General features: G+C 43.1%; 1 protein-coding gene across 4 annotated transcripts in view; it reads left to right on the forward strand.

Moving 5' to 3' along the window:
* Nucleotides 1–2,450: 2,450 nt before the first annotated feature.
* Nucleotides 2,451–12,655, forward strand: part of ATP13A3 (ATPase 13A3) — a 51,936-nt gene continuing 41,731 nt past the window's right edge. Inside the window, exons 1-3 of one of the 4 annotated variants that reach the window (XM_015871701.3) lie at nt 2,583–2,668; nt 3,665–3,714; nt 6,582–6,754. The gene's annotated coding sequence lies outside the window, so the exon portion shown is untranslated. Of the gene's footprint in view, nt 2,669–3,664; nt 3,715–5,652; nt 5,742–6,581; nt 6,755–12,655 lie in introns of those variants that run through there. The other 3 variants (XM_015871700.3, XM_085513061.1, XM_085513060.1) reach the window with 3 other exon arrangements.

A 12,655-nucleotide genomic window follows, 5' to 3' on the forward strand; every position in this document is an offset into this window, starting at 1 on the left:
CTGAAGCAGCTTAAGGAGATGGGTGGAGGGAACATGCCAACCACAAAATTAATTTCTGAATTAATAAAAGCTTGCGTGGTTTGAGGTTTGTGAAGCAATAAACATGTTCAAATTTGCTGGGGACTGAAAAAGAAGAGCAATTAGGTGCAAGGGAAACCTTCAAGGGTAGATAAGGATAATATACTGGAATACGCAATGGGCTGAAATATATTATGAGAAGTTGATCTTTAATTGAAAATGACTAAAATAATTTTGGTGGATGTATATAAGCATGTATCAAAGCAAACCTTGTTGCTCTTATTTAATAGGGAATGATAGAATAAGAGCTTCTGGTTAACAGCAGTAATAACTTCATGTTTTTCCTTTGAAACACATGATAAACTCTTTCACCAGCCAGAACTTTGTGAAGAAGTGGTCTGAGTGTGCTGAGATGCAACGACAGCTGTGTAATAGTTTTAAGGTAAGTTATAAAGGCAATGCAACCAACTGCACAAATAGGCTGACAAGAAGCTTAGGGCAGCGCTGCTCTGTGTGTCACTGGGAGTTACCACCGCCTCATCCAGTGCAATGCACAGAGTGATGAGTTCCACCAGGCAACATGTGTTGGAGCATTTAGTGCTATAAAAGTGCCAAAGTGCTAACAATTATGGGTAAGAAGGACTGAGGAAATGCTCCAGTGCAAACCAAGTGGAAACTGGCAGAGTGCTTCACAAATGCGATATTTTGTGACACAGTTCCAGTGTCACGAAAGGAGATTTTTCTGGTCTGAAAATAAAACGTGCTGCTCAGAAGGGGTGGTATAGGCAACAATGAAGAACTGCGTATAGATGAGAATTCAGAGAGCTGACAGCAATGGGTAAATCAACAGTATGGGGAAAAAGGGGAATTAATTAGGGAAACGTAGTGAAACTATACATAACCAATATGATTAGATCTCCATCCAGTGGTGTTTCCACAAGGCAGAAAGAAAAACACAGTGGTGATGGAGCTGTCAGACACAGACATCAACAATACAGTGGGGAAAAGAAAGCAAAAAAACAACAACCAAAATTATTCGGTGAATTTTTCTGTATTTAATGGATTTATTTATTTTTTCTTTTCCATATATAACCAGGATGAATGAAAAGCACTGGCTAATAACCATCTTTAAAACTAGAGCTAGAGATCTTGCACGCAGAACTAGGGGAATAACTGTTAATTCCTTATCCTGAAACAGTATCTGCTACATCCCAGGTAAGCAGTTACCAAAACACAGCTAATGTGATCCCAACCTTTGGCAAAAGCAGTAAGGAAGTTGATGAAGCACATAATTAAACTGTGACATTAGTAGTGTTAACACATGAACAGAAAATGGCGTTATAAAGTTTTTTTTGTAAGAACACATACTGTGTTGAGGAAGGGGACCATTCTGATCTAAGTAAGCTTGGTATTACATTTAATCTGTGTGTGTGGCTGCCAGAAGGGGCAGATTTGTTTCTCCTTTTTCTCTTGTTCCCTGATACAGGGGTCATGATCCTGCATGGTGAATCACCTCAACTCACTGGGCCAAGAGAAAACTACTCCTCTTCTACATTATATTGGCACAGCTTTCTGTTGGCTCACCTTGCTGCCTGACTCATGGATGTGTGATCACTGGAGCTGATGCCTGGGAAGAGCTGTGAGCATGCAGCTGGGGCAATGGTGGTTGTGCACTCAGCCTGTTCCCCTTCCTGTACCCACTGCAGTTCCTTGTGGTAGGATTTAACCCTGACCAATTCCCTTCATCTGGAAGGGGGCAGAACTATTAGAAAGAAAACATTATTTGATAATAAATACAGTTCTGTTATGGCTTACAGACCCCTGAATGGCTTTCGGTGCTCTTCAGAATCTTTAAATGGTTTTAAGTTAAAAGAGGGAAGATTTAGGTTGGATGTTAGGGGGAAGTTCTTTACTAGGAGAGTGGTTAGGCCCTGGAACAGGCTGCCCAGGGAGGTTGTGGATGCCCCGTCCTTGGAGGTGTTCAAGACCAGGTTGGACGGAGCCCTGGGCAACCTGATCTAGTAAAGGTGTATGTTTGGTGGCCCTGCCAGGCAGGGGGTTGGAACTACATGATCCTTGAGGTCCCTTCCAACACGGGTCAGTCTGTGATTCTGTGATGACACTGTCTCGGGCAGTTTTAGAGGCCTGCACAGTGACAATGTGGCACTTTGTGCCAGGTTAATATCGCTTCATTTGCCTAACAGTACTGCTTGAAGTGCTTCATCTGCAGGGCAGGCACAGCAGGAGCATGAACCGCCTGTGCTGTGGTCTCTGTCTTACCCCCATTCCCTGGGAGGAAAGGTGTCATTTAGGTTGAGAAGTAATGGCCTCACGTTGCACCAGGGCAGCTTCAGATCAGACATTAAGGGCGACCCACCACGTGCATCCCGACCCCGGCCTCCCCCCCTCCATCCCCGCCCCCTTCCCCCTGTTCCGGCGGATCACCCGTCACTTCCGTGCCCCTCCCTGCCCCCGCCCAGCGCGGCCGGCGCGTGGAGCCGGTTGGCGGCGGATCCGGTGGCGCTTGGCGTGGCAGCCCCGCGCACGCCGCCGGGCGAGCGGGCGGGGGTGGGGGTCGGGCGGGGGAGAGCCGGTCCCGGGCCGGTCCCGCGCCCACCCGCCGGGATGGGGCTCAGCTGAGGCAACGCCGGTGAGTGGGGGCTGCGCAGGGTGCGGCGGGTGCGGCCCGGCAGGTGCGGAGCGGCCTCTCGGCCGGCAGGTGCTGCCCCGCGGCTCCTAATGCGGCGGGATGGGCCGCGACACGTGCGGGGCCTAACGGCGGCACCCGCCCCGGGGGGACCTTCATTGGGCTCCGGATCCCGCCCGGCCCCCGGGCGCTGCGGTTCTTCTGCCGGTGACCGGGAGCCGGAGGGAAAGATCCCGGCCGAGCGAGAGGCGGGGGAGGTCCGGGCCCTGACAGCCACCGCCGCGTCCTTGAGCCGCTGCGAAACTGCAGCCTGCAATGAGTGCGGGAGATGGAAGCGCTGCCAGGCCGCTCCTTAAAGCAGCAGCATCGATCGGGCGGCATTGCCCGGTTCCAGAAAATACCAGGGGTGCACTTAGCTGTAATAAAGGCACATGTTGGATTTGTGTGCTCCTGCCTGGTGGAATTTGTGGTTTACCGTCCCGTTGTACTGTTTATTTTCCATAATCAGTGATAGCGCTTCCAGCTTCAGGTACCTCTGCAGCTGGCAGCAGAAATGAGGATTGCTTTGCTTTGGAGCTTAGAGCAGTTCCAACGTGATGCTAACTGGGTAAAGCTCAGTTCCTTTTTTTACAACGGTGGGATTTTGAAATACTCAGGGGAAGAGGCAGAAGAGCCATGTGCTTCCAGAGTGGGCCCCAGGGGCTGTTGTCCCCCTCAGTTGAGATAGCAAATCCTCCAGCAGTGTGGGCTGTTTGACATCCAGACTGCTTCATGCACTCACTGCTGCTGGCTGTACACACTGCCTGCTTCCTCTTCACGTGTGGTGACTGAGAATTTCATTCTGGGTTTAGAATTCTTCAGAATGTTCTCTTTGCTTCATGCACTGACTAGAACCATGTAGTATTTGCTTTGCTAGTGCAGTTATGATCAAATTTAATGTGTCCTGTTCATTTCACTGACTCTGCTTTTTTTCTTGATGGTTTGTTTTTCACTTTGCAGGTGACTCAGCCATTGGATGAGGTTTGTCCACACACTGGCTCTTCAGACAGGTTAGCAGTATTTTTCTGCCATCAGTTTTCACTATATTTGAAGGAGCTGCTACTTTTCATTAACATAAATCTGACTGTTGTAAGGTACTACATTTCTACTGCTGAACTCCAAACTTCTTGAACTTGTGGTTAAAGAACCTTTTTGGTGTTATTTTAATACAGTCCATGTTATGAGTCGTGCTCTGCTGAACCTCGTGTCCACACATATTGCTGTCATAGGTGGCCGTAATAGACCTTTGACTGCATGTGCAACGAGGAAACTTTTGCCTTGGTGTGTGGTGTGGCAATAAGGGCTCTCCTGCCTTTCCTGTAAACTGCTTTTTCTTTTAGTTAACTGCAAATATGACTTGAAGCCTTTCAGAAAATGGGTGAACATTTCAGTTATGATGGAATAGGTGATTCAGAAGGCCTATAGTGATACACCTGAGTGCAGACTGAAGGCCTCCCAGGTTCAGGCTGGTACTGCTGCTGGAAGTGAACTCTTGCTCTGGCAGCTTTTCTGCCTCTGTGCTCTGCCAGCTTAAGTGTTCTGTGGCCTGGGGCAGTGTGCAGCCCAGACACAAAGTTGGAAGACTTGTGTCTTCAGGTAAATTGCAGGTGACGTAGTGTCATCAAAACCACCTTCCTATTTAGTGTATAATTTGCTGCTACTTACTTCTCTTTTTCAGTATGTCTCCCCTTCCAGGCTCGATTAGAGTCTGTTGGTTTAAAAAGCAGTTTGTAGGCTAAACTGTTGAACAGCATGTTTTTATTGCCCTCTGTGCGTTGCTATTACTAGTTACTCCTTTTGATTTGATGTTGCTTGGATCCCTACAGTGCTACTATTACCATGGTAACTGAGTGTCTCAGTCTTTTAGAGCAACTCTGTCCAACTTCATATGCACGTAGGGTATCACATTTGATTTTAGTATGGTGAGCTGTGTGCATTTCTAGATCTTTATTTGCTCCTCTTCCATCTCCTTCAGAATCCCTTGCTGAGGTTTGGCTCTCCATGTTTATTCACCTTTCCATTTATCCCTTTTCCGTCCAAGATCCCACAAAGCTCTGAGATCCTGTCAACTTTAATTTTGGTTAAGGCTGACTGTACCATGAGAAAGAAGCTTAGTGAAAGGATTGCAAGGAACTATGCAGACTCAGGCTCCAGTGGAGCTGTTGGACAGCAGCTGTCACTTCCTGAGTGCCTTCTAGAAGTAGTGGTACTGTTCTAGGTTCTTCGCTTGGTTTCTTGCAGTAGTGTCCTACAAACTTCTCGAGCTCATGCTCTCATCCTCTTTGTTAGCTGTCTTCCAGAGTACATGTTTGTTTCTGTGGTTTATGTTTTGTTTGTTTGATCTTTTCCCCTCAGGACGGTTTGATGGCTGGGGCAGGCAGTAATTCATCTCTAGCTGAAGGGAGAGGAGTGAAGAGACCGAGTTGTGCTGGGTCAGCTGGAGTGCAGTGCCTACTGTTGGAGGACGGGCATGTAGCACAGGGGGAAGTTACATCATAGTAGCTGAGTGAGATTGAGAAACTGTGATTCAGTCTTCTTCTGCTAGCATGCCATGTGGCAGACATTGTGCATCAGGCAAACTCTTCTACGAATCCCTATGAATATAAGGAAACCTTAAGAAACATCAAACAAACAATAAAACCCCCATTGACGTGGGTCCCTAAGATTAATTTCAATCTTGTGCCTTAAGGTGGTAGCATGACTGTCTTGTGTGTGGAGTACAGGGCAGCCAACATGGCCCATATTCTTAGTGGCAAGGAGCCAAATTCCAGTTATTCCAGGGGCATTCTATGGAAAGGAGTTTTTATTGTCAAAGCCATCTTGCAGTGGGTTGCCTGTGTCATAGAGGAAATTTGTATGAGAACTGGGAATTGGCATGGAAAGGCCAAATGTTCATCGTGCATAGTAACTATTGACTTCTGCCTTCTTCCTTGTTCAGATATTGTTCAGCATATTTCTGAAGAATCCCAGCAGTGGATCTCTTTGATTTGTCTAGGATCCCTTGTAGGAAGCAGTGCTCCTGGTTCTGAGTTGAGAGGTGAGCTCTGGTAGCTTTGTCAGTGAAAGGGGAGAACACGTTCCTCATTAAGCATCAGCTTGTTAAGAACTTGGTTGCAGTTGGCATGAAAAGAAGAAGTTGCTTTCCTGTAAGCCACGGTGGAAGAACATTCTTTGAGTAATTTTTGTAGATCTTTTACACGTCGGGAACTAGAAAAACGGACTTTCAGATTTCATTTCCTCTGTATGCAAAGTGTTAGCATAACGCGTGAAAAATACTTCATCATTGATTTGGTTGGACTCATCCTTTGGACTGTTTAAAGATTTGCATAGGAGAATTGAGTAGGTACTTCTGTGTGCTTTTGTTTGAGCATGGAGTGTAGTAGGCACAGTGTTGTTTAGTATGTCTGGTGCTTTTCAGTGAGGAAGCAAAACCCCGTGGTTTGATTAGTGCTTCAGTGTGGTTACATTTCGCATGGTAGAGAAGTCTATACAGCACAAATCCTAGTTCAAGGATTCTAATTTCCTAATTAGATGTTTTAGAGAACATTTGAAGTTATGGTAATACTGAAGTGTTTCCCTTTCACTGTTATACAATGAACTAAAAATAGTTTTTCATTCATTAAAAAAGCTATTTCCTTTGTTAAGTAATCTGCTTAGCAAAGAACAAAAGCTCAGTTTGTAGTAAACTGTAGCTGTATTACGGCCTCAAGTCTGACACCCTTATTCCTCAGTGAAATAGCACAGCAAACTTCACTGTTTGGGAGCTGAAAGGCAGCCTTAAATAACAAAGGATTGGTTAGTAGTTATTGTTTGGGATTTATGAATGTTGTCCACATAAAAATTTGAAGCACTCTCTCTCTTTTGTGATTTAATCAAGGAAGTTCAGCACTGTCTGCATGGAGCCCTGTGTGTGAGGTTGGCAGGGCATCCACGGTCGAAATGCAAATGAAGTAGCAACTAACGAGGAGCACAGAAGTGACAAGGTTCCTGTGAAAGTTCACTAGTAGGAGAAGGAAGATTGAAAAACATATTCTTTATTCAGTGGAGAAAGTATGTATCTACAGAAGATGCAGACCATTAAAAATGTTTGTTACCTAATTTGCTTGTCCTCTCTAATGTAGTTCTATGCAGATTAATCTTATTAATGCTTGTGTGAATACTTGTGATTTTGCACTGGATTGTAATGACATTAAATGTATCTTCATCAGCTGGTCCTGGTGAGCTTCAATGTAAAATTCTCAAAAAGGCTTTAAAAAGCTCAAAAAATGCTGAAAGGTTACTAGAAGTACACCTAACTACTAGAAAACCGATAAGGGGCAGCTCTTAAGAGAGTTGTGATTGAAGTGAGTTGAAGAGAAGCTTGATGTCTGACAGTTCGCAATGCCAGCGGATGGAAAAAGCTGAGATAAACAGGCAAACATTCTATTTTCAAGTGCTTTGGAAGATAAGTAGCAGCGGAACAGCAGCATGAACTGTTGTGTGCGGGAACTAATTGCATCAGAAGTCTAATATTGTTTTATTTCACAGTAGAAGACTTTGTGGATATGGTGGAGGCAGTCGTGGTGTTGCCTCTTTATTTTTAAACTGAGATTTTTCACATTTTAATGGACTCGTAAGTATAGGGAGACAAGGTAGGGAGAAAAGTGGACTTTGAGAAATGTAAAATTAGGTAGGTGATCCTGGTCAGAGAACAGTAATTAATGATTCAGCTTTGAAATGAGGTTATATTGACCGTTTCTGTCCTGGATATGCTGACCTTTCATGAAAGCACCAGTCAAATGGCTGATTAAATGTGCTTGTTAAAGGCAGTGTTGGAAGGCACACTGAGAGTTTAAAATGGCCTGAAAAATACAATGAAATCCTGCAGGCAGATGCAGAGAACTGCACAAGGCAGGAATTAGTAGCTGTGCAAATGGGGAGTGAGGACCAGGGGGTGTAGTGGATCACAAGTTGAACATGAGTCACTGTCATGCTGTTTTCAGAAAAGGCAAATATCTTGCTGGGTTGTTTAAACAGGAGCAGTGTTTGTGACATGTAAAGTTTACGTCTTTTGGCTTTGTTTACCGTTGGTATCGTTTCAATGAGCAGACAGTATCCGAGTGCCAAAATGGACGAGGAATTTGGACCACTAGGAAAGAGTTCAGAGAAGAGAAATGCAGATGATTGGAGTTTGAGGAAACAACTACATAAAGCTGGAAGAAAATCCAAGTCATTTTAGCAATAGATGAGGTTAAGGGGAATGTAATGGGTTTAAAGTATTTAAGATGTGTAAGAAGAAAATACTCTTTTCCATTGCCATTGTGGACAGATTGACATGGGATTAGATTTCCTTAAGGAAAGCACTGGTTATGCTTTCAACTTTCTTACAGCGAAAATAGTATTCTAAGATGTCTTTTTTATTGGTGTCCATTAAGAAGAAATTAGTATGTTGAGAAAGGCAAGTACAGTTGCTTTAGTTTGGGGAAAAGACCAAGCTCTGTTTGGCTGTGCCTTTTCTCCCAAGTTGGTGGATACTAGTTTTAGTTTGTGTTGGAACATGGAGGAGAAAGTGCACAATATTCTTTTTTTTTCCATCATCTGGACATACCAAGTGAGTTTAGACCTTGCAGAACCTCAGCTGGCTGGACTGCGCTTCTTGTATTAGTCTGGAAATACTGTGTTCTTGGTGTTGCTATTTGCAAATAGGGCAAGTTGCCTCGTGCTGTCAGGAATCTCAGTTGTGGAAGTGCTACAGGATAGGAGTGTGTCAGTAACTTCAGGGCAGCAGAGCTTTGAGAAATTTTCAGTTATTCTTGAAGTTTCAGTAGTTTCTGGTAATTGCTTTATACTCCAATGTTAGTGCTATTGCTTCTAATCATACTTAGAAGGGTCCACTGTTGGCTTTGAAGATCACTGAAGGGTGTGTTCTTCTGTAGCTGCACCAGTACAGGCAGCCTGAATGAGCACAAAGAGGTTTCAAAGGGGAAAGTCTAAATTGACAGTGTAGCCAATCTATTTTATGTATCATTATTTTCATGCACTCTTACAGTTGCTTTCAATTGCTTGCATATATTGTCTGTCAAAACAAAGGATCTGAGTATTCCTTCTTTGTCAGAATTCCTTCTTTGATTGATTTTCATGGCAATTGGGATGTGTGGGAAAAAATGAATTTGTTTCTATGCATTTTGGTGTCATCCTGCACTTCTGAATCAGTGAGAAGTACGGTTACTGTTGGAACTCTGTCCTTTAGATCTGCCACAGCGATTAGATTCAACAATAGCAGGAGCTTATCTTTGGGAGGATACGTTTAGTGCAGCAGTAGATAGCAGGAGCTGAAAGTTCAGTGATGTAGATAAGGGTTGGCTTCCAATAAGAGAGGTTGTACAGTATCTTGCAGTTATATTGCATCAACTATGTGACTTTTCGTTCACTCCATAACAGTATTTATTGAGCTGTACATCTTTTAGGCACAGGTGAATTTCCTTAAGTCCTACTTTGAATTGCTCAATATTTTCTTTGAGCAGAAGGATGGTTTTTCTGATCTCTGCTTCTCAAATAGAAGAACTATTTGTTTAAGAAGCAGAGGAACCTTACAATTTTGTGGCAATGGCAAATAACGTTAAAGGTTTGATCAGAAGCCCAGTAAATTCAAAAGGTTTGTTCCCTTGCACTGAGCAGTCTGGCTGCTGCCTAAAACTAGTACTTCTGTCACTATAGCAGTCATCCAGGTCTGTCAAGCCAGCAAAAAGTTCTTTTAAGGCCAACTGGTAATTCAAACAAGTACATAAAAGGGCTGTTGAATGTGCAGTCTTGCAGAGTGCATTCCTTGGATTAATGCTATCTTCAGTTGGTCCACTTGGCAAGGGCTACAAAAAGGTTGGGTACTCTTTCAAGAGAGGGTTTTGACAATACTTTCCTGCATCGTAGGCACGTTTCATTGCCAGAAGCAAACTATTGAGCCTCAGTACTGGCAATATTGAAGGTCTGTGATGTGAAAAGGCAGTAATGGTTTTGACTCCAGTTTGGCTTTTAAAGCCTGGGTGTCCAGCAGCGAATGTGTGAAGCATGGCTTCTGCCTGTTGGTTGTCCCGTTTGATTGTACTGCAGTGAGAGCTAACTAGTGCTTGGCAAGGTCAGTCTGGACTGAGGGCTCCAGTCTGGAGGAGGGACAGGTGGAGTGTCTCTGACTGAGCAGAAGCACTTGGAAAACCACCGTTGTGCAGTCTCCTTTGTCTGAAGCCATACTTGGGCTCCCGCCTTGGTAAGTTTTGTTACTTCATCTACAAATTTTGTTTTTTATTTGCGGTATAAATTGCTTATGGCCATGTCTTTTTCCAGTAGAAATGACTTAGCTATAGTAATGTTTCACCACAAATTTGTGTGCTCTTTGTGGGGGACTTTGGTGAAGAATAACATACGTCACACTCATTCTTCTATCCAGCTAACTGCTTCCCCTGAGAGAGAGCTGTTGTCAGCAATGAGACTGTTGGCGTAATTGCATCCTGTGTATGCATTATGAAGAATGTTGGTGCCCCAAGGCATTACTATGCTATGCTAGTAGCATTTTTGACACCAGTTTTTAAGCATGTACTGCTTTCGGTAGTGATTATCTGATGCATTGAGTGGCTACTGCTTCTGCTGGAAGTTGTTCGTTTATGTAACTCCATTGGCAGAGTGGGATCACAGTATTATTTTTTCTCATTTTTCAGCGTTAAGTAACTTTGTTTTGCTGTGTCTGCATCAACAGACAAATACAGAATGCCTCTGTTTCTTTCTCTTCCTATTACTGTACAGAACTGTGGGAGGCAGTGGTGTATTAAGTGCTGTGGTCCACTGTCCAGCTGAAGTCAAGTAACACTTGGCTGTAACATAGATATGGTGGGAGGACTTAGGTTAGTTGGCCAGTGACTGTGCTGGTTTGCCAGCAGCTCTCAAGAGGAGCTGTCTGTATCTGGCTAGGAATATGTTGGTGCATAGGCTGTAAAAGTACTTTCTGTTGGCCTGTTGCTGGATGGTTGCCACCTCTTTTAAAAGCTCGTTTTTCCGGGAGATGCTTCAGTATTGCAGATGGCAAGCCACACTTTGGCAGCTGGTTGGTAAATTCATGTGATGGGGTTTTTATGGTGTATCATCTTAGTGTTTCACTGTATCTTCACCTCTTACCTATTCTAGATTGCTGAAATGTGGGTTTTTTAATCTATGCTGTAGTCCATCAGTGAACATATCCTGATGCCTTTAATGCTATTTTTTAAACCTAAGTTTGTATTCCTTAATTTGAAAGCTTTATCATGTGTTGATTGAATACAGCATGTAGACTGGAAGCTGATTATGCATTCAAAGTTTGCAGAGGATGGTGGCAGTCATTACCGTGCTTTAGAAAGCTGACTTCTGTTTTGACATAACATTTTTGGAAAACAAAAGCTGATGGGGAAGATCTGAGTAAAACATCTGGACCAGAGTTAATCTGCCAGGGCTGTTTCTGAGTATTTGGCTAGGTAGCAGTGATAGTCCACTTAGAAAGGTCAGTGATACAATTAATGTACTTAAAACCAAGACTGAAATGTTGTAATTAAGAAAATAAACTATCCTCCTTACAACACAGAAGACTGATTCTGTTGCATCTCCTGATAACTTTTAGGATATGTTTATAGATTGGGAAGGAAAATCAATCTGAGCAAGGTAGCTCAAATACTGACATCAGTGTTGCAATACATTTAAGGAGAATTTCTACTTTGGGGTAATTATGCAACTTAAACGTTAAATGTATATGGAGTCGTGGTCAGAAGTCATTGTTTATTGGAAGAAGACCTTCACTGACTGTCAGAATCAGTTCTGAGAGACTGCAGCAGTTGAAGGGAGATGGAGTGTCAGATATTTGCAGTCTGTTTCTGTTCTACAGGAGTTGTATCCCACTGCTGATACTGTACAAGTTCTTCCTAAGATTGTATCCTTTAGATTGTGCTGTTTAAGGACAGCTACAAAATGTACTGTAGAAGGTTTTTTGTGAATTCAGTTAATTTCACTGATTATAGCAGTTCCTTGAGGGGATGATTGTTCACTAAATAGCTCTTCTGGGTCTTAAGGACTCTTCTGAATGCCTGGGACATCATACTAGATAGATAAATGTTGGCCAGTGATTCAAGTTGTAAGTTACGGTCCTGAACTCCTGTTCTGTTCTTGCTTTTGTCAAACTTAACGTCATGGACAGAGAGTATAACTTCCCCCTCTGTTTTCTCATCTTACCTCATATGGTAGTTTTGAGAGTAGGTTAATCATTTTCAGGAGCTAAACTGTCAGGCTATATAAACTGCTAAGCATGAGAAAATACTGATCCGCAGCAGCTGAGCCTCCGAACGGAACTTGTTTGCAGATTTTTATTATTTTAGTTATTAGAATTCAAACAAGACATCAAGTTTTCTGCTTTACGTCTTGAATCATGTTTTGATGGACCTTTTAACTTTAATCTGCAGCACTGTTATATGATATTTATAGCTTCATCAATGTTATGAATGTATTTCTATTGCATACGAGGTCTTTCCACTGAAGCATTTCTGCTGAAGTGAATGGTGTGAGCTTCATGCTTTGTATCAATTTATGACTTTTCTTAGAAGAATTGTAATTTCAGTAAATGTCAGAAAATAAGGGTTTAAGCGCTGAAATTTAGCAGACTTGTATGGATGTATTTTTATATAGAAGTAATTTTAGGAATAAATATAATTTAGTTGTTTTTTTTTTTAATTAATTTGGAAGGTTGCATTTAGCAGTTGCGTAGCTGTCCTTCAAAAGCATTAACTTTTATGTCATGGCTGTAGAAAAGTAGGAACAGCAACAGCTCTGCCTCATTCAGAATGGTCAGTAGAGAACAGAAAGTGCTACTGGGCTATGTTATGGTGAGGGAGAAAATAAAGGCACCCAAGCACTTTGCTTGATGGTAACGAATGTGGCTGGTTCCCTAAGTATGCCATTGTCATG

Source organism: Coturnix japonica, chromosome 12 (assembly GCF_054131305.1).
Source record: "Coturnix japonica strain WE chromosome 12, WE-NBRP24, whole genome shotgun sequence".
Taxonomy (NCBI): Eukaryota; Metazoa; Chordata; class Aves; order Galliformes; family Phasianidae; genus Coturnix; species Coturnix japonica.